At 45.9% G+C, this 25956-nt stretch overlaps 1 protein-coding gene across 1 annotated transcript in view; it reads left to right on the top strand.

Annotated features, from left to right (window-relative positions):
* The first annotated feature begins 12824 nt into the window (after nt 1-12824).
* GDPD4 (glycerophosphodiester phosphodiesterase domain containing 4) overlaps nt 12825-25956 on the top strand; it is an 83572-nt gene continuing 70440 nt past the window's right edge. The window contains exon 1 of the mRNA XM_030200070.1: nt 12825-12907. The gene's annotated coding sequence lies outside the window, so the exon portion shown is untranslated. The remainder of the gene's footprint in view (nt 12908-25956) is intronic.

Below are 25956 nucleotides of genomic sequence, written 5' to 3'. Positions count from 1 at the left end.
GAACAAGGGGGACAAAATTCCCCGGGCCCAGGCCTCCGGGTGGGGCCCGGCGCCTCTATCGCTCCCTGGCATTGAATTTAAGCGCCTCATCTTCAAAAGTGCAGCAAGCAGTGGCAGACCACTCCTTCCTTCCATGTCCCGCCCTCGCCTGACGTAACTTGTGAGGGCGGGACACGGAAGGAAGGAGTGGTCTGTCGCTGCTTGCTGTGCTTTCGAAGGTGAGGTGCTTAAGGTCTGTGCAGAGGGCCTGGGGGTGGAGAGAGGGCACGGTGGCATGTGGAGGGGGGGCCTGGCGACCTCGGGTGGGGGGGGGGGGGCCCGGGGGCAGCCTTGTCCCGGGCCTGATCCAGTCTCTCTGCGGCCCTGACACCCCTGTCTTGAACTTCAGTAAAAATGGCCTTAGGGCACAGGAAAACCCTGCATAACGGGGTGCTAAAGACTGCTTTTTCCTGCAGCTTAGTAAAAGCACCCCTGAATTTGTATACCATAGAGAAGAGGAGGAACATGGGAGAAATGATTGTCACTTTTCAATAGCTCAAAGCTATGAGCCAAGCACTAAAATGAAACTATTTTCAAGGGAAAGAATGTTGTAGAGAAGAGGTCATGGTGTGATGTTCCAAAGGTTAGACTTAGGATCCATATAAGAAAATCTGCATGGCAGCTACAAGGACAGATTTAGCAATTGGCTCTTTCTGGTAGGCTGCAGTAGAAGTCCTCCTGGAAATACAGGTGTTCAGGTAACTGGGTCTATTCAGCAGATGTAATTAGACAAGGTTTTGTCACTCTATGCTCTTTGCGTACTATCCATCATTCACTAGATTTTCAATCGCTACATACTCCATGCATTGCTGATATCCCATTTGGATTACTGCAACGTGATTTATGCAGGTCTACCATAACCTCAATTGAAAAGGCTCCAAGCTCTTCGGAATTGTGCCGCTCACTTTCTTTGTAAGACTAATAGGCGGGAACATGCATCCCCTTTATTGCATCAGTTACACTGGCTTCCTATTAAATTCCGTTTTCTCTGTAAAATTCTTATTTTAGTTCACTAAGGTGTATTACTCTGGTACTCCTTTGTACTTACCTAATCTGATCATTCCATATACTCCCGCTCGTCAACTTAGATCCCTCAATTCACATAGACTAGTCATACCCAACCCTAAGCATGTTAACTGTGAGGTTACTAGACACTCTGCCTTCTCTTGTTTGGCTCCTTCACTTTGGAATTTCCTCCCAAATACTTTACATTCTGAGATGTCATTTCAAAGATTTAAAGCCCTTCTAAAAGCTCATTACTTTCAGCAAGATTTTGATTCCGGTTAACGAAGTGGTCCTTGCTATACAGATTGCAGGTTTGCAGTGTGCATTGTTATTATGTATGATTGTATGATTGGTTATCTTTTGTCCTATTTATAATAGAATTCTTTTCTATTTTATTTTATTGTATAATTTTATTGTAAACCGCTTAGCTCCTTTTTTGGTTTTTGGCAGTATATCAAGTTTTAATAAACATATTGACCAGGCCAGTGGAGCATACTTGTAGCAGCAGAACACCATGGGAGCCTGGGAGGACTGAATATTCAGGCAACAGCCTTGCTGTGCTTTGATTTCTTCACTTTATCAGCTATTCCCTGATCTCAAGCATCAAAGCGGTCACAAGTTGAGAATATGAGCTACCTATAACTTCATATATTCAGGTTTTTAGAACAAGTTAGATCAAAAAATCCTATATAATAAAACGCACCTCCAACATTCTGAAGCCGAGAAAGTGAAGCCTTCAAGCCTTGAAGCATTCCTGCAACATTCCGGAACTACGTTTCGTCAATTGAGGAGATGGAGCCTTACAGAGCGCATGAATGCTTCAAGGCTTGAAGGCTTCACTTTCTCATACACACACACACACACTCACTCTCTGTCTCTCACATACACTCTCTCTCACACACACTCTCTCTCTCACACACAGACTCACACACACATGCTCTCGCTCTCTCTCTCTCTCTCTCAAACATACACACTCTGAGGAAAACCTTGCTAGTGCCCGTTTCATTTGTGTCAGAAACGGGCCTGTTTTACTAGTTAAAATATAAAACCAATAGATGTTTGCATTGGCATCCTCTTTTCCTCTAATGTTCCACTCGCTCTAACAGACTGGTCTTGATCTTCCTCGGTCTGCAAAGGATCTTTACCGCCAACTCCTGAAACACAAACCGAAAGCCCATGGATCAGAAACAAGAGTCCCCAGCTTTTCACGAGCCCCACAGCCTAGTGATACACCGATCAGGAAGAGCTGAAAGAAATCCCACGTAGAACGTAGTCACCTGACAAGAGTGGGAAGTTGGAGAAGGCATGAGAAAAACCAGGGATGTGGGATGATCAATAATGATAAAAACACTTTATTGGTGATACGTGCAAAATCATGCAATGCCCAACATGGCACCGTGTTTCGGCACTAAGTGCCTGTGTCAGGGGTCATAAACAGGTGAATTTTCGAAAGAGAAGGGCGCTCATCTTTCAACACAAATTGGGAGATGGGCGTCCTTCTCGCAAGGTTGCCCAAATCGGAATAATCGAAAGCCGATTTTGGGTGCCCTCAACTGCTTTCCGTCACGGGGACGACCAAAGTTCACGGGGGCGTGTCGGCAGTGTAGCGAAGACGGGACTGGGGCGTGCTTAGGAGGTGGGCATCCTCAGCTGATAATGGAAAAAAGAAGGGCGTCCCTGACGAACTCTTGGTCGACTTTACTTGGTCCATTTTTTTTTCACGACCAAGCATTAAAAAGGTGCCCGAACTGACCAGATGACCACCGGAGGGAATTGGGGATGACCTCCCCTTACTCCCCCAGTGGTCACTAACCCCCTCCCACCCTCCAAAAAAATCTTTAAAATACTTTTTTGCCAGCCTCAAATGCTGTACTCGGGTCCATCGCAGCAGTATGCAGGTACTTGGAGCAGTTGTAGTGGGTGCAGTGTACTTCAGGCAGGCAGACCCAGGCCCATCCCCCCCTACCTGTTACACTTGTGGTGGTAAATGTGAGCCCTCCAAAACCCCCCAGAAACCCACTGTACCCACATGTAGGTGCCCCCCTCATCCCTATGGGCTATGGTAGTGGTGTACAGTTGTGGGTTTTGGGGGGCTCAGCACCCAAGGTAAGGGAGCTATGCACCTGGGATCTTTTTCTGACATCCACTGCAGTGCCCCCTAGGGTGCCCGGTTGGTGTCCTGGCATGTCAGGGGGACCAGTGCACTACGAATGCTGGCTCCTCCCATGACCAAATGGCTTGGATTTGGTCGTTTTTGAGATGGGCATCCTCGGATTCCATTATCGCCGAAAACCGGGGATGACCATCTCAAAAATGACCTAAGGATGACCATCTCTAAGGTCGACCTAAATTTCATGATTTGGGTGTCCCCGACCATATTATCGAAATGAAAGATGGACGCCCATCTTGTTTCGATAATACGGGTTGCCCTGCCCCTTTACGGGGGCCGTCCTGCGAGGACGCCCTCATGAAAACTTGGGTGCCCTGTTCGATTATGCCCCTCAAAGTGTTGTATCCAAGAGAACGTTTGAATCATACTCTTGAGGACTCACTTTAGTGAATATGAGACTGATCTTTAGAAAGACTTTTAGGATAACAATATTCTTCTGACAAGATGCATTGTAGAGGTATTTTTATCATTGTTGCTCGTCCCGCATCCTTGGTTTTTATCAAACCTTCTCCAACTTCCCACTCTTGTCTACTGACACCGATCAGCAAGCCATTTTCCAGTGTCCATACTCCTGTCTTTATCTATTTTCCTTTTTTCCTCCACACTCTGCACTCAGTCCTCATCTGTAGATAAAGGCCAACTATTTCACCAGCAAATTTGTACAACTTTGTTGAGCACGGATTAACCTCTAAGATCAATGGCAATCTATATTAATTGCGGCCAGAGTTGTAACTACTGCTCCACGCAGCTTACATGTCTTTATGCCCTGTTTAAAGTATGAAAGTAATTTAATTTTGCTTTTGATTCCATGCTTTTTCTTTATAGGGATCCTCTGTGTTTATCCCAACCCATTTTTGAATTTTGTCGCTGTTTCTGTCCCCACCACCGCCCCCAGGAACATCTACCACCCTCTCCTTGACAATAACAATCCTGTGTATTTTCACCATATAGATTTATACCTGCTACACGGCCACATTGTAGTTGCAATTTTGGCAGGTTTGATGCTGCTGTTTTATAAAAATATTATCTCAATCAATCCTAACGGTACACTTTGCATATCCCATGTACTGAACCGGAGGAAAAAGCCTCAACAGACTCCCGTTTTATTGGCTAGACAGCTCTTAAAATCGCTGGAGTTCTTACTGTCATCACAGGCAAAATACCTCCTTAGTGGTCTTCAAAGTCTATACTTTATCCTAAATGATATCAGGTAAATCTCCACTTACCTTACTGCTGTCGCGTGGTCTGTCAACTCCACGGCCGACTTTGGCCATGGTTTCGGAAACATAGTAACATAGTAGATGACGGCAGAAAAAGACCTGCATGGTCCATCCAGTCTGCCCAACAAGATAAACTCATATGTGTATACCTTACCTTGATTTGTACCTGCCTTTTTCAGGGCACAGACCGTACAAGTCTGCCCAGCAGTATTTCCCGCCTCCCAACCACCAGTCCCGCCTCCCATCACTGGCTCTGGCACAGACCGTATAAGTCTGCCCTCCACTATCCTCGCCTCCCAACCACCAACCTCTCTTCCCCCACCTGCTCTCACTTGTCCTGCTTCAGGGTCCGTGGTGACTTCGACTTTCCATTAGCGGCTTTCACTGCCGTCTGTTCTCTATTCCTGAAGAGGAAGCAGGACAAATTGAGAGTGTTTCCGAAACCTTGGCCAAAGTCGGCCGTGGAGTTGACAGACCATGCAACAGCAGTAAGGTAAGTGGAGATTTACCTGATATCATTTAGGATAAAGTATAGACTTTGAAGACCACTAAGGAGGTTTTTTGCCTGTGATGACAGTAAGAACTCCAGCGATTTTAAGAGCTGTCTAGCCAATAAAACGGGAGTCTGTTGAGGCTTTTTCCTCTGGTTCAGTACATGGGATATGCAAAGTGTACCATTAGGATTGATTGAGATAATACAATAAGTAAGGTGTTCCTAACAAACATTCAACTGAAGTTCGTAGGTGTTTTATGAAGATAATCATTTTGCTTAGAATGATGAGACTGGAATTCAGATGTCCAGGTTGGGACATGCACAAGTCCCCTGGGGTTTTACAAAAGACTTGCTGGACATTGAGTCTGTTTATTTGCACTCAATAAAGGAGGACATTGATTATCCCTATCCTGGAAGCCCAGTGTTGCTTTTTTTTTGTATCTGTAGATCAAATGTCCCCAACAGGCAAGAAAGAAGTCGCTCCACCCAGCCCCTCAAAACCCTGACATAAATATAGCTCCCTCCCACCTCCAACACAGGATTGTCCTGAGCTGGAATCACGCCCTAGTGCGACATGCCCCCAGCACCTCCACCTTGTGCACTGCACCACTGCAGGAGAGACAATGGATGGGGAGTGATTTTTGCATCCTGTCTCCCTCGCACAGTCTTCAGGACAGTCCTGTCCCAACAGCTCCCCGGCTATTACCAGCGTCTTGCCTGGTGGTCTAGCAGGAATGAGAGAATCCCAGTTGCTCCTGCTGTGTTGGGTGCCAGGGTTCAAAATCACACCTCTGATCATTAGCAGTGGTTAGGGTTACCATATGGCTCCAGAAAAAGGAGGACGGATTGAGCCAGCCGGGTTTTACTTCCATTGCTTTCAATGGAAAGCAATTGCAGTAAAACCCGGCTGGCTCAATTACTTCCATTGAAAGCAATGGAAGTAAAACCCGGCTGGCTCAATCCGTCCTCCTTTTTCTGGAGCCATATGGTAACCCTAGCAGTGGTCTTGCTGTACTACCTCTAGGGGTTAGAGGTGCCATTTTGATCCCTGATGCTTGAAGAAGCCACTGGGGATTGTCCCTGCTTCCTGGTAGACCAACAAGCAAACCTCCAGTAACATAGTAACATAGTAGATGACTGCAGAAAAAGACCTGCACGGTCCATCCAGTCTGCCCAACAAGACAACTCATGTGTGCTACTTTTTGTGTATACCCTACTTTGATTTGTACCTATGCTCTTCAGGGCACAGACCGTATAAGTCTGCCCAGCACTAGCCCCACCTCCCAACCACCAGCCCCGCCTCCCAACCACCGGTTCTGGCACAGACCGTATAAGTCTGCCCAGCACTAGCCCCGCCTCCCAACCACCAGCCCCGCCTCCCACCACCGGCTCTGGCCAAGGAAGTGTTGGGGGGAGATATATAGAATCACAGATTAATTCATTAACTAAAAAAATGTTTCTTTAAGTTTAGACAGTTATTTTATTTTATTTTATTTTTACTGAACATTGTAGGTTTTTGGTTCGGTTGTTAACTTTCTCATTTGGAGAATTGCAATTGTTTGTTCTTAGGAATTACATCAAACTGCTGCTCAAGTTGCAGTTAATTCAAAATACAGCAGCTGAAGTCATACTTAGTAAATGTAAATCTAAGTTCGATCATTGGTGTTTCAGTTGCACCGGCAGATCTGTATAATATCCAAAATACTTTATTGAAGATACCGTATGTTAGACAAATGCCCGACACAGGCCGTGTTTCGCCCAACAAAGGGGCTGCGTCAGGGGCTATAATAAACAACAAACATAAATTTTAAAATATGAGAAAATATAAAAAATATCGAAAAATATAACATAGAAATGCTTAAAATATATATAAATATAAGCATTTCTATGTTTTTATATGTTCATTTTAATATATTTTTAAATGTTTATATTATTTTTGAATCAAAAGAGATTCTCAATGTTTATGTTTAAATATTTTTTATTGAAAGTGCAACTGTACAATGCTACATCAACAAGGCATTCATAATATTCATAACATCTCGTATTGTACACCAAATATTAACAGAGCTCAATATCCAATAATTTGTTTCCAATTTTTTCTCCCCAATTCCTTAGTACCCCCCCTCCCGTTATCCTCTGTCCTACTCCTACTCATTCTCCTATTATGCTTGACCCTTCATTACCGTTCATCTTTCGTCTTCACCTCAAACTATTCCCCCCTCCTCTATATCCCCTGGAGCCTGGGCTCTTATGGCCCCAGGGGCCCCGTAGGGTAGGGTCCTATAGTATGTCTCTAATGGTAGAAGGGATAAATAGATGGACAAGAACGTTCCAGACCTTTTAGAGAACTATTGGATCTCTTTGCAAACATAGCCCTGTCCATTTTGATGATTCTCAATGTTTATAATTCATGTCTATGGTTTAAATGTACATTATCATTCACATTGATGTTTTATATATTTTTATATTTTCTCATATTTTTTAATTTATGTTTGTTGTTCATTATAGCCCCTGACGCAGCCCCTTTGTTGGGCGAAACACGGCCTGTGTCGGGCATTTGTCTAACATACGGTATCTTCAATAAAGTATTTTGGATATTATACAGATCTGCTGCTTTTGTTTTCCACGTTGGATTTTGCAGATCGTCTGCCTTGTTGCTTTCTGGGACCTTCAGTTGCACTGGCTACCGGTTAAAACTAGAACCAACCTTAAGGTTTGTTATTTGGTCCACAAACGTTTGACTGGTTATTCTCCTGTGTGTCTTTCAAATGTAGTTCAGTTGATTGGTATTACTAAAAGGATCGTTTAATATTAGCTTTTGTGCCTGTAAAGGGAATTTGTTTTACAAATATTCATTTAATTTTTATTATGTAAAATTATAGAATAATTTGCTACTGTTGATTACTTTTCGGAAGGCTCTGAAATCTTATTTCTTGAGGTTTTTTTTAGAGTAGGCCTGTATTTTAATTGCAATTTCTGATTTTGTAATTAGTCTTTCGTATTGTTACCCACTTTGAACCTATATGTGGGGATTATGTGGGCTCTAAGTATTTTTATAACATAACATTAACATAACAATTAACATAACAATAAACATAAACATGACATTAACATAACTTGCAATTATGTTAGGAAGTTTCAGAGGAGAAAAAATCATATGAAGGGCCGTCTGGATGTTGGGGAGAGAGGCCCTGTCAGCCTTTGCATCGGCCCCTTGGCTGAGACCCCAGGTCTAACTTGGGAGCTGGCATTTGCGTGTGCCTCGGCACAGGTGCAAAAGTTGATGTGCACATTGTTTAATATAGACATGGCTTCCTTCCCATGTCTATTTTGGAGGCATGCTGCACCATACCCTCTTGAATTCTCTGCATGATGTCAGCCTCTACCAGTAAATAGCAGCTTTCTGAAATTGCATTTGCTCATGTGTGCCCAGCTAAACGTGTATGCTGCTATGAATACATAGAAACGTCTGTGCCCTGATTGTGGCTGGACAGATTCAGCTTCAAAAGTTGGAGAACAAGGCCAGTGCTAGGCAGACTTCTACGGTCTGTGCTCTGATCCTGGCTGAAAGGATTTGGATGGGTTGGAGCTTCGATGACAACTTCCGAAGTTTTAGAACAAGGACAGTGCCGGGCAGACTTCTACGGTCTATGACCTGAAAATGGCAAGGACAAATCAAGATCGGGTATACATATGAAGTATCACACCATACCTTATGTAATGAGTTCATTTTGTTGGGCAGACTGGATGGACTATACAGGTCTTTATCTGCCGTCATCTACTATGTTACCGTGGCAATAACCTCTTCAATTGCTTATTCCTCCCCACCTAGGTGATCTATTGGAAAATTACCCTCTTAGAACCGAATTCTATAAACGGCACCTAAAAAAATTGTTGCCAACCCCCCCCCCTCGCACTTTCTATAAACCTTGCTTAAAGTTACACTTGGTTGATAGAATACAGCGCCTGTCCCTGCAACTAAGATCTTGGGACAACCATTTGCACCCAGGGGTGTAGCCAGACTTCGGCGGGAGGGGGGTCCAGAGCCTGAGGTGAGGGGGCACATTTAACACCCCCCCAGCACCACCGCCGCCACCTTGACCCCCCCTACCACCAACCCTCCCCCACCTTTGCTGGCGGGGGACCCCAACCCCCGCCAGCTGAGGTCCTTTTCTTCCTTCGTTCTGTTTCTGAGTCTGACGTCCTGCACATATGGACCTCGGCTGGCGGGGGTTGGGGTCCCCCGCCAGCAAAGGTGGGGGAGGGTTGGCAGCGGGATGGGGGGGTCGAGAGGGTCGTTGGCAGGGGGGTCAAGGTGGTGGTGTCAGTGGCAGCGGGGGGGGGGGGTGTCAGCGGCACTGGGGGGGGCTAAAATGTGTCCCCTCACCTCGGGCTCTGGACCCCCCTCCCGCCGAAGTCTGGCTACGCTCCTGGGTGCAGGACGTCAGACTCAGAAACAGAACGAAGGAAGAAGAGGACCTCGGCTGGCGGGGGTTGGGGTCCCCCGCCAGCAAAGGTAGCAGACGGCATCGGCGGGTTGGCGGTGGGAGGGGGGGTTGAGAGGGTCGTTGGCAGGGGGGTCCAGAGCCCTGTGGCCCCACATAGCTACGCCCCTGTTTGTACCAATGAAAACTTGGTGAAAATGCCCGCATCTAACAGGAGCAGATCGGGCACATTCCGTAATAGTGCGTGTAATTTTTAAGAACAGTCACAACCCCTCCCATGGCTGCACCCCCTTATGTGAGCCACGCATTAGAATTTATGCACGCCACTTTACAGAATATACTTAGAAAGTTGCGCACGTAAATTCTAATTAGTGCCGATAGCTGCTTGTTAGAAGCCAATTATCAGTGCTGATTGGCTTGTTAACCAATTAAGTTGCACGCACAACCTTAGTAGCTATTTATACAATCCAGAGGTTAGTGTATGCAAATTTATCTTATGTTTGTCATTGAGAATAAGCTGAAAACCCAACTGGCTAATGGGGGCATGAGGACCGGTTTGATCAGAACTGTTTTCTGCCAGTGGTTCCCAGACCTGTCCTGAGGGGGCCCATAGCCAGTCAAATGAATATTCATGAGATAGATTTGCATACAATGGAGTCTGATTTGCTTGCTCTGCTTCATATCCTGAAAACATGAGTGGTGGTGGGAGTGGTGGGTGGGGTGGCCTCCAGGATAGATCTAAGAATTAGTGATCTAAATAAATGGATGTAGATAATAAATCAGGGACTTTACAACCTGGAGGTGTATTTTTCTTATATGTTAAGGAATTGCTTTTACCATGGAACATGTTAGGATTTGATTCTGCATTTCATTATTTAATTTGAGTATTTAATACCACTCTAAGCAGCTTATAGTTTCACTTTTACAGGTACTGGGTCTGTCTCTATTGGGCTCACAGTCTAGTACTGTACCTGGGGCAACAGAGGGTTAAGTGACTTGCCCAGGGTCACACAGAGCTGCAGAAGGAATTGAACCTGGCTCCCCAGGATCTCAAACAGCAAACAGGACAATCCAAAGGAACCCACAGGAGTAGAGGCTGACCACAGACAAAGCCAACTCTGGAGCCAGTGCTTGGAAAGACACATAGTAACATAGTAGATGACGGCAGAAAAAGACCTGCACAGTCCATCCAGTCTGCCCAACAAGATAAACTCATATGTGCTAGTTTTTGTGTATACCTTACCTTGATTTGTACCTGTCCTTTTCAGGGCACAGACCGTATAAGTCTGCCCAGCACTATCCCTGCCTCCCAACCACCCGCCCCGCCTCCCAGCACTGGCTCTGGCAAAGCCCGTATAAGTCTGCCCAGCACTAGCCCCGCCTCCCAACCACCGGCTCTGCCACCCATTCTAGGCTAAGCTCCTGAGGATCTATTCCTTCTGAACAGGTTTCCTTTATGTTTATCCCACGCATGTTTGAATTCCGTTACCCAGTGGCGTAGCCAAGGGTGGGCCCGGGTGGGCCCAGGCCCACCCACTTTGGGCTTAGGCCCACCCAGTAGCTTCACACCTATGATGTGGCTGGCAGGGATCCCTAAGCCCCACCAGACGAAAACTCCCAACTATCCCTCCTGCATACCTTGCAAATAGCAGATCTTCACCTGCAGCGAGCAGCAATTGATACATACTGCTCACACCGGCCCCACAGCCTTCCCTCTGATGTATTCCCACCTATGCGGAAACAGGAAATTGCATCAGAGGGAAGGCTGTGGGGCCAACATGAGCAGTGTGTATTAGTTGCTTTTTTTTTTTTTTTTTTTTAATTCATTATTTATCCATTTTAACATTCATAATATTTACTTATGAGTGATAATACACAAATGTGAAAATTACAAAAAATCAAGTAGAGTCTGCAAATTAACATTGCGAAAATAATATTCCATACTAACGCCCACAATTTAGGTAATCGATCCAAGACATTAGGAAATACAATATAATACCAAACATTTTATATCAAAAAGAACAGCTTGTTTCCCAAGCGGCTGACTCAGCTCTGCCATACAGTGTTGCATATGTGACTAAACTTGTACATTAACCTCTTCTCTGCTTAACAAAAAATCTTCCAACTGTTTTGGGTGTATTAGTTGTTGCTCGCTGCCGGTGAAAGTCTATTTAAAAGGTTAGGGGGATGTCTGAGAGACTACATGGTATAAAGGCGAGAGAGAGGGAGAGACCAAAACACTTGTGGGATAGGGCAGAGTTCTGCCCACCCATCTTGGGCCCAGGCCCACCCAAAATTGGGTGTCTGGTTACGCCCCTGCCGTTACCGTTTTCAAACATGCATGGGATAAACATAAAGGAATCCTGTTCAGTAGGAAGGGATCTCACCTCAGGGGAACAGCATTAATATATTCTGGTTTTATATATGCCACAATTTATTTATTTTTATATATTATTTTTTAGACATTAGTCCACTGATATGTATATATTTTGGTTTTATACATGTACATTATGATATATATATATATATACATACACACATGTTGTTCCCTTGATGATTTTATGTTATAATTTTTAAATATGCTTCTACATATAAAGTATACGTTTTAGTTTTAAAGTTAAGCTATACATGTTTATATTTATTAATTTTATTGTTTTTATTTTTGATAGATATTTGATTATTTACATACATATGACACAATTATATGTCTTTTTAGAATACTATTTGTGACCCCTAGACAGGCGTTTTGTCACACCGAAACACCGGTCGGGTCCTTTGTGCAAACAATCCATAAAGTGTCTTTCCAAGCAATTATCTCCCGAGTTGGCTTTGGCTGTGGTCAGCCTCTTCCCCAGGATCTCAATCCATTGCTGACCATCAGGCAGCAGGAATTGAACCCAGTTCCCCCCTCCACAACCCGCTACACTAACCATTAGGCCACTCCTCCGCTCCGTTACCTACTGCTGGGGGCGGGGGCGGTGCACGAGTGGTCAGAGTGGTCCACAAAGCACCTTCAGCTCAGTTCCTGAAACCACTCTGATGTCGGATCCTGCTCTTCGGAGAGTCTCAGCAGCTCTAGGTGCACTTTTTATTCGAGCATCACCGTCACATCCTTCCGCCTGCCAATTTTCTGCTTTAATAAAGCAACACAGAAGTATTTTTTCTAGTTCAGCAAAACAGATTTCAGTAATACAAATACGACTGTGAGTTGAGTACTTCTGTTACCATCAAGTGTAAACAGAAGAATCTGAATTAAGCTGTCTCCCTTTTAAGATCTAGCCCATCTCTTTCTAGCTTAGCTCTATCTGTGCTTGTCTAGGGTCTGACACGTAGATCCACTGATTTGTGGTCTTTGAAGTGGCAGGCTCCTCCTCCTCCTCCGTGGGATGGTTTCATCTGTCACTTTCAGGCATCTCTAGTACCTTGTTATGAATTACAGCCAAGGCTCTGCTGGTTATCAAAGGTCAGCGCGTTCTGCACATCAGCCAGCCAGAGGGGAATTGATCCCAGCGGGCTAAGAAGCAGATTTCCCAAGGTAAGAAAGACACTTTTGCTCTCTTGTGTTCTCTGAGAAGACAGGACGCCTTTATGGACTGAATTTAAATCTGGGGATTGCCTTCAGCTTGTTGCTACTATTACTATTTAGCATTTCTATAGCGCTACAAGGCGTACGCAGCGCTGCACAAACATAGATGAAAGACAGTCCCTGCTCAAAGAGCTTACAATCTAACAGACAAAAAAATAAAGTAAGCTGCTAATTTTGATCTGGGTTTTTTTTTTAATCAGAATACAAATGGCATTGGGCTGGATGGCAGCTGCCAGTTAATGAGAGTGGGAAAGTGCAGTCCTTGCCTGGCCACAGGCAGTGTCTCAATAGACTTGTTGCAAAATGCAAGCGGGCCACCGAGATTGGGCCAGTGGACTAACATTGGGAAAGTGAGAAGAAGGGGGAAGGGGGGGGGGTCAGGTTTCAAATCCTAGCTTGCACAGCTGCGCAAATATGGGATGCCAGTCCATTGCCCAAACACACAGGAGCAAGGCTGAGAAAAGGGGGGCAAGCCTACAGCAAACGGATTTTGTGTTCCCCCTAAAGACATCATCAGGGGATATGATGATCCCATTGTTCTTATCAAGGAGGGAATTATTTCCCTAGGAAGGAGCACAGTGTGCTTTGTCTGTGTTGTCTAACAGGTGTTGCTATCGCTGGACTGAGCATTACTGGCTCAGTGTTTTTTTTTCTCACCCTGTGACTCATCTTGCTGAGCGTAGGCTGGGGGGCAGCAAGCAAGAGACAGTCTCTAGCAGGGAACGAAGAATGTGCTGCTTGCCTGACGCTTTTGATAAGAAAGCGGTTTCCATAGTAAAGAAAGCTGGATTGCCAGCTTGGGGGCTTAACGTGGGCTGTCATTATGCAGCAAGTGAATGAAGTACAGCTCTTGGGAAACTGGAGCAGTCAAGCATCTTTCCAGTTTGCATTGTTTTCTTTTCAAGTAAGTGAATATTCTGAATTGGGTTCTGCCTCCACATCAAATCGATTATTTATTACAGTAGGATACGGTGCCATTTAGCGAAGCAACTGGGTATTGTTCATACGGGTTCAATAATGGCTGAAAGGAAAATGAGTAATAATGAATCATAGGGAGGGTAACGATGTGCGGCAAAGCTAAAGTTACGAAGGGGTCCTTTTACAAAGGCGCGCTAGCGTTTTTAGTGCGTGCTAAAAAAATAAGCGTGCGGTAAACACGAGATGGTGGATGTCTCTAGCGTTTAGCGTGTGCTAATCATTAGCATGCACTAAAAATGCTAACGTGCCTTTGTAAAAGACCCCCTTATTCTCTTAGAGGGTCATTTACTAAGTCGTGGTAACATTTTTAGCTGGCCGTAGAAATCAGCTGGCAGTAAATGCTGAGGCACTCATGGGCATACCATAAACATCAATCTTAAATACTAAATAATAAGACTATACACGACCTAGACCAGTGGCGTATGAAGGGGGGTGAGGGGGCGGTCCGCCCCGGGTGCACGCTGCTGGGGGGTGTCGGCTCCGCGCTGGTGCACTGCCCTCTCTGCCCCGGAACAGGTTACTACTTCCTGTTCCGGGACAGAGAGAGCAGTGAACCATCGCGGAGCTGACACACCCCAGCAACGTGCAGTCGGGGCGGATCGGCCCTCCCGCCCGACCCTCGCCACAGGTATGCGCTCCGGGGGGGTATGCGCTCCGGGGGGGGGGGGTGCGCTCCAGCGGGAGGAGGGTGCACCGTGCTGCACCCGGGGGGGGGGGGGGTGAGCAGCGGCGACCCGCCCCGGGTGTCAGCTCCCCTCGCTACGGCTCTGACCTAGACACAACCGAAATCTTATCACTTGACTGATTAACCTCTTTGATATTAGTGAACAAGCACTATCACCTCAATCCTTATGTCGAATATGGTCTCTCCATAGTCGATGACCTAATGTATGTTATAATCCAACTAGCCGTTGAGCCCGTTAAAACGGGCTAGTATGGGGTTTTTCCAAGGCCCTCTCCCCTCGCCGCTGCAGGGCCCCCCCCAGAGTCGCCGCCGCCGCCACCCCTCCACCCGGCCCGGGCCCTCTCTTCGCTATTGAACTTACGTCGCCGAAACGCAGCACGCAGATCATCAGCAGAGCTCCCGTCGGCCTTCCTTCTCTGCCTGTGTCCCGCCCTCGTGTGACGTAACGTCGGCGAGGGCGGGACACAGGCAGGGAAGGAAGGCCGACGGGAGCTCAGCTGATCTGCCTGCTGCGTGTCGGCGATGTAAGTTCAATACCGAAGAGAGTGCTTGGGCCGGGTGGAGGGGGGCAGTGGCGGTGACTCCGGGTGGGGGGAGCGGTAGCGGCGACCTTGGGGGGGGAGCATTAGCGACATTGGCGGTTCCCTCCCTCCCCTTCGTGCAGTTTCCCTCTCTGTCCCGCCCCCGCCATCACGTATTGACGCGGGGGCGGGACAGAGAGGGAAGTCTCTACTGCGCATTTGCGAGTGAGTACGGTCACTCGCCATTTATATGTTTGATTACCACTCAGGAACCTCATGTAATAGCATAATGTATTCTTTATCATGTATGTATGTACATATATATATATACCATGAACTGTTCTATGTATGTTCTGTTCCATCTCTGTTACCATGTATGTATGCACCTTAACGCAACACCATGTATAAATCTGTTACCTGAAAATGGCAACCGCCATCACGACAAATGTAAGCCACATTGAGCCTGCAAATTGGTGGGAAAATGTGGGATACAAATGCTACAAATAAATAAATATAATTGGCATCTCAGCATTTATCACCAGCTGATTTCTACAGCCAGCTAAAAACACTACCATGGCATAGTAAAAGACCCCCTTAGGGAAGGGGTTCTCAACCCAGTCTTCAGGACACACCCAGTCAGTCAGATTTTCACACATCCAGAATAAATATACACCAGATATGTTTGCATGCACTACCTCCATTACTTGCAAATCTCTCTCATGTATATTCGTTGTGGGTATCCCAGGGGCGTAGCCAGACAACAGATTTTGGGTGGGCCTAGGCAAGAAGTGGGTGGGCACGAAATGTTCTCCCCCTCCAAAACCACCACCAAAAAATATCTCAGCTGGCAGAAAAATGCTTCTTTCCACCTTGGCAGTCTGCAGTAGGCATGCGCTGAAAACTGAGCATGCGCAGGTGCCGGTATCGTGGAGAGTAGCGTCTCCGTTACTATCAGGGGGAAGTCTTCAACTGGCAGAGCTTGGGATCTCCACCAGCTACTGCTAAATGTGTGCTACTGTTGGGTGGGTCTGAGCCCTAAGTGGGTGGGCCCTGGCCCACCCAGGCCCACCTGTGGCTACGCCGCTGGGGTATCCTGAGAACCTGACTGGCTTGGTGTGTGCTGGAGTCTGAGTTGAGAGCAGATGTGTTAAAGGGGCTACATTTACACTGCAGCAGATTTTAAGTTGCACGCTTTTTGAAGCAGTGTAAATGTCGGAAATGGGCAAAAGTTCCACAGTGCTTTTTTTTGGGGGGGTGCGATATTTGATCTGCACATTGCTTGTTTTTCCAGGGAATTTTCCCTCTCCCCAACCCTGCAGGAAATTGAATCATTGAGCAAAAGAAGTTCCATTTCATAAGCCGGGCCAGAGAACCAACTTGGCAGCTCTTTTCTTCCTGACGCTCGAATCCCATATATAATAATATTGAAATTCAGAACCAATGGGCTGCCAGGAGATTTCACTAATTATTGCAGTCTGTTCGACTTGCTGTGTCCAAAGCATAGGCAGCCGGAGCCGAAGCATTCCCTCTTCCCACTAGTTACAGTGAGCATTTTGTTTTCAAAGGCATTCAGATCATTAGCAAAAGTTATTTCCCATAAAGGCCGTTAATGTAGGCAAAGTTGTTCTGTGTTAGGCAGGGGGTAGCAGATGGCTCTCTCAGTCATGGAGGACAGTCAAACCAGGCTGATTTATTAAGCTCTGTGCCTCTGGGATCCTCTTTCTTAATTTTCATAAGAAGGGAGCATTACAAGGTCTCATAAATCAGGAGGCAACAAAAGCCAGGCAGCAAGAAAGAAGACAGCCGGGGAATGAGAAGCAGAGGGGGAACGTTTGATATTATTCAGGTCAGTGGTGGAGCCAGTAGAAACTATTTATTTATTTAGATTTTGCTCAGTAGTAGCTCAAGGTGAGTTACATTCAGGTACTCTGGATATTTCTCTGTCCCAGGAGGGCTCACAATCTAAGTTTGTACCTGAGGCAATGGAAGGTTAAGTGACTTGCCCAAGATCACAAGGAGCAGCAGTGGGATTTGAACCGGCCACCTCTGGATTGCAAGACCAGTGCTCTAACCACTAGGCCACTCCTCCATCCCAAATAATCTTGTTAGTTACTCTTTGGGGTTCTACATGGAACGTTGCTACTCTTTGAAATTCTGCATGGAATCTTGTTATTCTTTAGAATTCTAGGATCTTTATTTATATTTTGCTCACACTTTTTTCAGTAGTAGCTCAAGGTGAGTTACATTCAGGTACTCTGGATATGTCTCTGTCGCAGGAAGGCTCACAATCTAAGTTTGTACCTGAGGCAATGGAGGGTTAAATGGCTTGCCCAAGATCACAAGGAGCAGCAGTGGGATTTGAACTGGCCACCTCTGGATTGCAAGACCGGTGCGCTAACCACTAGGCCACTCTACTAGCAACAGCCATGTAGAATCTCAAATAGTAGCAACAGAATCTCAAATAATACCAACATTCCATGTAGAGTCTCAAATATTTATTTATTTAGATTTTGCTCACACCTTTTTGAGTAGTAGCTCAAGGTGAGTTACATTCAGGTACTCTGGATATTTCTCTGTCCCAGGAAGCTGCACAATCTAAGTTTGTACCTGAGGCAATGGAGGGTTAAGTGACTTGCAAATCAAAGAAGACAGGAGGAGCTTCCACCGAGAGTCAAAGCAAAACAGCAAAAGCAGAGGCTGACAAATGTACAAACCAATAGGGAGATAATATCAAAAAACAGTTTATTCAGAATATTCATATCAAGGACCCGACACAGTCCGTGTTTCGGCGCCAAAGCGCCTGCCTCAGGGGTCACCAACAACTTTCTACAAAAAACACAGGACAAATTGAAAAAAGTTTTAAAAACATAATATTAAGAGATATGATATAAAATATTTCTGCCTTAATAAATATATAGCCAAACATGTATAGACATTCATAATAGTATTACACATTTGTAAATATATAATGATAAATTATGTAAAAAATGTTTATATTATAATTATGTGAGCAGATATTATGGACAGAGAAACACCAAACAATGAAAAGTGATAACTGTAAAATAATGACTGATAAATGAAAGACATAGGTCAGGCTGATGAAACATTGACATATCTACATATATATTTATCCTGACCTGATGATAAAAAATACATTTATACAACCTGAACAAGTAAAATACTTCAAAACATCATGATCCGACACCATTTAAAATTACATTATATTTACATATTAATTATAAATATAATTCAATGAAATAATGTCAAACCTCTGAGAAGAAGCTGATTGGCTTGAATAATTCCTTTATGTATGCACGTGGCAAGTTAATCCACTGTAAAAGGATAAAAACATTTTTAAGATACTACAAAGGGATAAAATTCCTGTTATTTCATAAAAATGTGAATCAGTTAAAATGGGCCGTTCTCTATATAGAGAGAGCAATCACAAGGTGCAGCAGCAGGATTTGAACCGGCCACCTCTAGATTGTAAAACCAGTGCTCTAACCACTAGGCCACTCCTCAACTAGGATCAGGCTATGTAGAACCTCCAATAGTAGCAACAGAATCTAAAACTATTATTTATTGATTTAGATTACACTTTTTTCAGTAGTAGCTCAAGGTGAGTTACAGTCAGGTACACTGGATATTTCTCCTCCCACATCCAAATGGCTTGAATTTGGATGTTTTAGACTTGGACGTCTTTGGTTTTGAAAATCGCCGAAAATCAAAGATGTCCAAATCTAAGGACGTCCAAATCCAAGGATGTCCTTGGTATTTTTGAAATGAAAGATGGATGTCCATCTTTTTTTGAAAATGACCTTCTCCCCGCCTCCGCATTTGGACGTCTTTGTAAAACGTCCAAATTCCGACTTAGACGTTTCTTTCGAAAATGCCCCTCAATATCATCTACAACTTTTGGAAACCAGCTGAAATAAAAGCTTTCAACTGTCGCCAAAAAGACGTATAGGTCCCATTTTACCCAACAGCGGGACCCTGCAGAGGTGTCGGCGAGCAGGTTTGCCACGCGCCAAGGCTTCCTTTTACCGTTGCCAGTAAAAGGCTTTTTTTCTTTTAAGGAAGGAAATAGCCGTGCGGTAAGTTAAACATTTGCCGTGCTGCCGTTTCCTGGGGGATCCCTTACTGCCACCTATTTAGGATGTGGTAGGGGGTCCACTGGTAACCGGGCAGCGTGGTGCTTGCCAATTACTGCCAGATATGCCCCCAGTGCTAGAAAATTAAAAAATATATTTTGAGAATTGGCGTGTGGCAGGAGTCAGAACTACCGCTGGGTCCCCTGGGAGCCTGGTGGTAGGACTGAATTGCCGCATGCCAAGCTGTCGCTACCCCTGCCGTCCTTTTGTAAAAGGGCCCCCTAGCTCTTACAACCTCTTGATACTAAGTGGTAAAGAATTCCATATTTTGGCTATTTGGATTGTTCAAGTTACTTTTTATACGCGACCCCTTTAGGGCTTGGGAAAAGAAATTTGTAGAAGTTTCGAGAGGCCCTGTCCTGACCACCTAGCAACCATAGAAGTAATTCAATCATATATAATGATGCCTGAGTATACAGAACTTTAAAAGTTTATAGTGCATAATTTAAAAATCCCACATTCCTGCAGGGGAAAGCCAGTGTAATTCATAAAGAATCGTATTTTATTTGCACAGTTTTTGTAATGTTTGTAATTTCAATATCACAGAGCTTGAACTACCATTCTAAATAATAATGGAATAGTCCAACTGTGTCAACAATAACAATTGGCCTAATAATTGAAAGTATTCAAACAAAAATAGATGTCTAGTTCTCTGCAACAAAAAGAGTGGAATGAGTGGAATGGAACAGGTGGATGTGAAGCGTCTGTTCACGCTTTCCAAAAATACTAGGACTAGGGGGCATGCGATGAAACTACAGTGTAGTAAATTTAAAACAAATCGGAGAAAAGTTTTCTTCACCCAACGCATAATTAAACTCTGGAATTCGTTGCCGGAGAACGTAGTGAAGGCGGTTAGCTTGGCAGAGTTTTAAAAGGGTTTGGACGGTTTCCTAAAGGACAAGTCCATAGACCGCTACTAAATGGACTTGGGAAAAATCCACGATTCCAGGAATAACATGTATAGAATGTTTGTACGTTTGGGAAGCTCGCCAGGTGCCCTTGGCCTGGATTGGCCGCTGTAGTGGACAGGATGCTGGGCTCGATGGACCCTTGGTCTTTTCCCAGTGTGGCATTACTTATGTACTTATGTAATTTCCTTATTAGGCCGTTCACATGTACATCAAAGGACAGTATAAGGTCTAATGTGACACCCAGGGCCCTGTTTACTAAAGTGCGCTAGTGTTTTTAGTGCGTGCTAAAATTAGCGTGCACTAAATGCTACAGACACCCATATATTCCTATGGGTGTCTCTAGCATTAGCGCACGCTCATTTTTGGCGCTCACTAAAAACGCTAGCGCGCCTATTTTCAGAGACATCTCCGTAGGAAAAGTAATACTTCTAATCTGTAAAGATTGACAAGAGGTTACTAATCTTGGTGAAGTTAATCGTAAATATTTTGTTTTTTTCTCCATTGAGTTTCAAGTGATACAGCATTATCTAATTTTCCACTTTAGACATGAGTTTACTCAATTTCAGTTCAATCTGGGAAATTAGATCAGGTAATGTAATGTTGTCTGCATAAATGAATATTTGAACCCCATTTTCTTTCAAACATTTACTCGGTGATCTCATCAATACATGAAATAATATTGGGCAAAGTGGGGATCCTTGTGGGATCCCACACGGTACTATCCAGGGGGTCAAAAATGTTTCAGACATCGTGACTATTTTATTTTAGTTACATTTGTACCCCGCGCTTTCCCACTCATGGCAGGCTCAATGCGGCTTACATATACAGGTACTTATTTGTACCTGGGGCAATGGAGGGTTAAGTGACTTGCCCAGAGTCACAATGAGGTGCCTGTGCCTGCAGTGGGAATTGAACCCAGTTCCCCAGGACCAAAGCCCACCACCCTAACCACTAGGCCACTCCTCCACTACATAGCTTCTTTTTGTGAGAAAACCTTCCATCCAAGATTGACCAAGTCAAAAGTGGACAATCAGACAAATTGTGGCCTGTACTCAAGATGGAGCATGCGACAGACACCCTGTACCTACTACCTATAAATACAGGCAGGAATGTGCCATGATGACCACTGGGGGTGTAAAGACTTAACCACGGATGGCTGCATCTACTAGACCTAGTGAATAACGGGAAAACAAGACTTTCCATCAAGAGCAGAAGTTCCCAAACCTGTCCTGGTCACCCCTAGCCAGTCAGGTTTTCAGGATTTCCATAATGAAGATGCATGAGACAAACTTGTATGCAAGAGATGCAGGGCATCCACACCTGTTTCATGAATATTCATTGTGGGTATCCTGAAATCCTGACTAGTTGGGGATACTCCAAGATACTGTGATAGAGTCACATCCAAGATAGTTGGGTTAAGGCAGTTTCAGTCTGAAATACAAGTCCCAGAAGGCATTGCAGGCAAGGAGCCAGGGGGTGAGATGGAAAATCCGGACTGGACTCTTAGCTGCAATAAGGGAAGGCAGGGGTGTAAGCTAGCAGGATGTGTAAATTGTCTGCCACTAGGGGAAAGAGAGCTAGGAAACCCTGTGTGCAGGAGCTCATCATTAGTCTAATGCTCAACTCAGCTGGTATGGGTGTGGGGGAAGCTAATGAGAGGAGAATGATTGGTTGTGAGAGCATAAGCCAGGGATTGATTAGGCAGGAGGGAAGGAGTCCCAGGAGGAGAGAAGAGGGTAGAGTGAAGCAGATGCAGGCTGAAAACCCTTGGGTAAGAGAGGTCCCTAAAGTATTGAATCTACCAGTGGAGCTGATGTAAGGTGGAATTCCTTGGGTAGGAGAAGTCCCTAAAGTATGGAACCCTTATGAAGGTGTAGAGAGTAGAAGGTAGAAACTTCTGCTTTGTGGTTTAACTGTGATGATGAACTGAATCAACTGCTTCTATTTGGAATTGAACTACTGTTTATTGTGCACTGGATAAAGAGCCCAGACTGAAGCTGATTGTGAGCCTGTATTGAATCCTGATATGTGCTGATAGCCTGCTTAAAGGGGACTATGTGCCACACACTTTCAGGTGGCTTACATGTGCTTAAGATTGAAGGTGAATGCTGTTGCTGAAACTGTGTATCAGGTCTACTAGAAACCTGCATGGAATAAAAGCCTTAAGATTGAAGCTGCTGATGGGCATTTGTTTCTGGATTGTACCAGGGGAGCGCTCTCCCTGGTGACAATACCTTTGGGAACTACTGATCTAGGACATGAACCTTCTTTTTGAGAGATGTGGTGTGTATCCATGGCACATACATTTATTTTATTTTATTTATTTATTGGGATTTATTAACTGCCTTTGTGAAGAGATTCACCGAAGGTGGTGTACATAGGGTTACCATATTTTGTCCCCCCAAAAGGAGGACACATGCCTCACCCCACCACACACCCCACCCCCTTTCACACCCTCTCTCTGCCCCCTGTCACATTTTCCCCTCCCCCCGTCACCCTCCTCCCCTTACCTTACTACTGCCCTGGTGGTCTAGTGACCTCTTTGGGGCAGGAAAGAGCCCCCTCTTTCCTGACCGGAGCGCTGCCCTGCATGCATCCTTCCTGTTGCTGATCTCGGCGCCAATTCAAAATGGCCACCGGGAGTTGAAGTCTCACGAGGTCACTTCAACTCTCGGCGGCCATTTTGAATCGGCACCGAGATCAGCAACAGGAAGAAAGCATGCAGGGCAGCGCTCTGGGCAGGAAAGAGGGGGCTCTTTCCTACCCTGAAGGTGGAAGAGGTCACTTGACCACCAGGGTAGTAGTAAGTAAGGGGAGGGGAGGCTAGCAATCTGCCCGTTTGTCCGGATTTCTGGACAAACGAGCAGGCTGGCGGGTAGGCCGCCTAGGATGGCCCGCCCGCCAGCCTGCCCGTTTGTCCAGAAATCTGGACAAACAGGCAGCCTTCACTTGACCCTACTTGTCCCTCTAATTACCGACCCATCTCCCTCCTTCCTTTTCTCTCCAAATTACTTGAGCGTGCTGTTCACCGCCGCTGCCTTGATTTTCTCTCCTCACATGCTATTCTTGACCCATTACAATCTGGTTTTCGCCCTCTCCACTCAACCGAAACTGCGCTTACTAAAGTCTCCAATGACCTATTACTGGCTAAATCCAGAGGTCAATATTCCATCCTCATTCTTCTTGATCTTTCCGCTGCTTTTGACACTGTCGATCACAGCATACTTCTCGATACCCTGTCCTCACTTGGATTCCAGGGCTCTGTCCTTTCCTGGTTCTCTTCCTACCTCTCCCTCCGCACCTTTAGTGTTCACTCTGGTGGATCCTCTTCTACTTCTATCCCTCTGCCTGTCGGCGTACCTCAGGGTTCTGTTCTTGGTCCCCTCCTCTTTTCTATCTACACTTCTTCCCTTGGTTCATTAATCTCATCCCATGGCTTTTCCTACCACCTCTATGCTGATGACTCCCAAATCTACCTTTCTACCCCTGATATCTCACCTTGCATCCAAACCAAAGTTTCAGCGTGCTTGTCTGACATTGCTGCCTGGATGTCTCAACGCCACCTGAAATTAAATATGACCAAAACCGAGCTTCTCATTTTCCCCCCCAAACCCACCTCCCCGCTCCCCCCGTTTTCTATTTCTGTTGATGGCTCTCTCATTCTCCCTGTCTCCTCAGCTCGAAACCTTGGGGTCATCTTTGACTCTTCTCTCTCCTTCTCTGCTCATATCCAGCAGACCGCCAAGACCTGTCGTTTCTTTCTTTACAACATCCGTAAAATCCGCCCCTTTCTTTCCGAGCACTCTACCAAAACCCTCATCCACACCCTTGTCACCTCTCGTTTAGACTACTGCAATCTGCTTCTTGCTGGCCTCCCACTTAGTCACCTCTCCCCTCTCCAGTCGGTTCAAAACTCTGCTGCCCGTCTCATCTTCCGCCAGGGTCGCTTTACTCATACTACCCCTCTCCTCAAGACCCTTCACTGGCTCCCTATCCGTTTTCGCATCCTGTTCAAACTTCTTCTACTAACCTATAAATGTACTCACTCTGCTGCTCCCCAGTATCTCTCCACACTCGTCCTTCCCTACACCCCTTCCCGTGCACTCCGCTCCATGGATAAATCCTTCTTATCTGTTCCCTTCTCCACTACTGCCAACTCCAGACTTCGCGCCTTCTGTCTCGCTGCACCCTACGCCTGGAATAAACTTCCTGAGCCCCTACGTCTTGCCCCATCCTTGGCCACCTTTAAATCTAGACTGAAAACCCACCTCTTTAACATTGCTTTTGACTCGTAACCACTTGTAACCACTCGCCTCCACCTACCCTCCTCTCTTCCTTCCTGTTCACATTAATTGATTTGATTTGCTTACTTTATTTATTTTTTGTCTATTAGATTGTAAGCTCTTTGAGCAGGGACTGTCTTTCTTCTATGTTTGTACAGCGCTGCGTATGCCTTGTAGCGCTATAGAAATGCTAAATAGTAGTAGTAGTAGTAGATTGGCAAAACCCGCCCGGTTGCCCGGACATGTCCTCAAAAAGAGGTGTACCCTAGGTGTACATAGGCATAGTTTAACTTAAAACTTACAATTTTGTTAACAGCATTACGATAGTAAATTGACCAATATAAGCATAAATATATTCAGGGGACCTTTTACAAAGGCATGTAGGCGCCTACGTGCGTTCAACGCACATCAAATTGGTACTACAGCCCGGCTACTGCGTGCCCCGGGCGGCAGGGGCATAGCCAGACCCCCAATTTTGGGTGGGCCTGGGCCCAAGATGAGTGGGCAGAAGAACTTCTACAAGTGATTTGGTCTCTCCCTCTCTCACCTGCATGCCATATGGTCTCTCAAACATCCCCTCCCCCTTGTATACCTTTTAAATAGCACATTTTCACCGGCAGCGAGCAGCAACTAATACACACTGCTCATGTTGGCCCCACAGCCTTCCCTCTGATACAACTTCCTGTTTCCACATAGGCAGGAATATATCAGAGGCAGCGTTGCCAGATGGGTGGTTTTCCCGCCCAATTGGGCGGTTTTCCGCAACCCCCCGCAGGAAACTTTTGCCCGCGGCGGGTTGCGTTTTTTTGGGCTGGTTTTGGGTTTTTTGTGCGGGTTTTGGGGCGATTTTTCAGTCGGTGGGGGGTGGGGCTAAAGGCGGGGTTTGTGACATTTTGGGCGGGGTTTGCCGACGTTTTGGGCGGGGGCGATGACAGTGGGGGTGGGGCTGATGACGGCAGGGGCGGGGGTGATGACGGAAGGGGTGGGGCTGATGACGGCGGGGGCGGGGGTGATGACGGGGGTGGGGGTGATGACGGCAGGGGCGGGGGTGATGACGGCAGGGGCGGGGGTGATGACGGCGGGGGTGGGGGGTGATGACGGAAGGGGCGGGGTTGATGACAGCGGGGTGGGGGTGATGACGTCGGGGGTGGGGTGTGTGCGGTTTTTGGGTGGGTTTTGGGCTGTTTTGTGTGGGAATTTTTTTTTTTATATGGCAACCCTGATCAGAGGGAAGGCTGTGGGACCAGTGTAAGCAGTGTGTATCAGTTGCTGCTCACTGCAGGCCAAGATCTGCTATTTACAAGGTATGCAGGAGGGACAGTTGTTGGGAGTTTTCAGCTGGTGGGGCTTGGGAATCCCTACCAGCCACATCATAGTTGTGCTGCTACTGGGTGGGCCTGAGCCCAAAGTGGGTGGGCCTGGGACCATCCGGGACCACCCTTGGCTACGCCACTGCCGGGCGGTAATTC

The sequence above is a fragment of the Microcaecilia unicolor genome, chromosome 4 (assembly GCF_901765095.1).
Source record: "Microcaecilia unicolor chromosome 4, aMicUni1.1, whole genome shotgun sequence".
NCBI lineage: Eukaryota > Metazoa > Chordata > Amphibia > Gymnophiona > Siphonopidae > Microcaecilia > Microcaecilia unicolor.
This window is presented reverse-complemented; position numbering and strand designations above follow the sequence as displayed.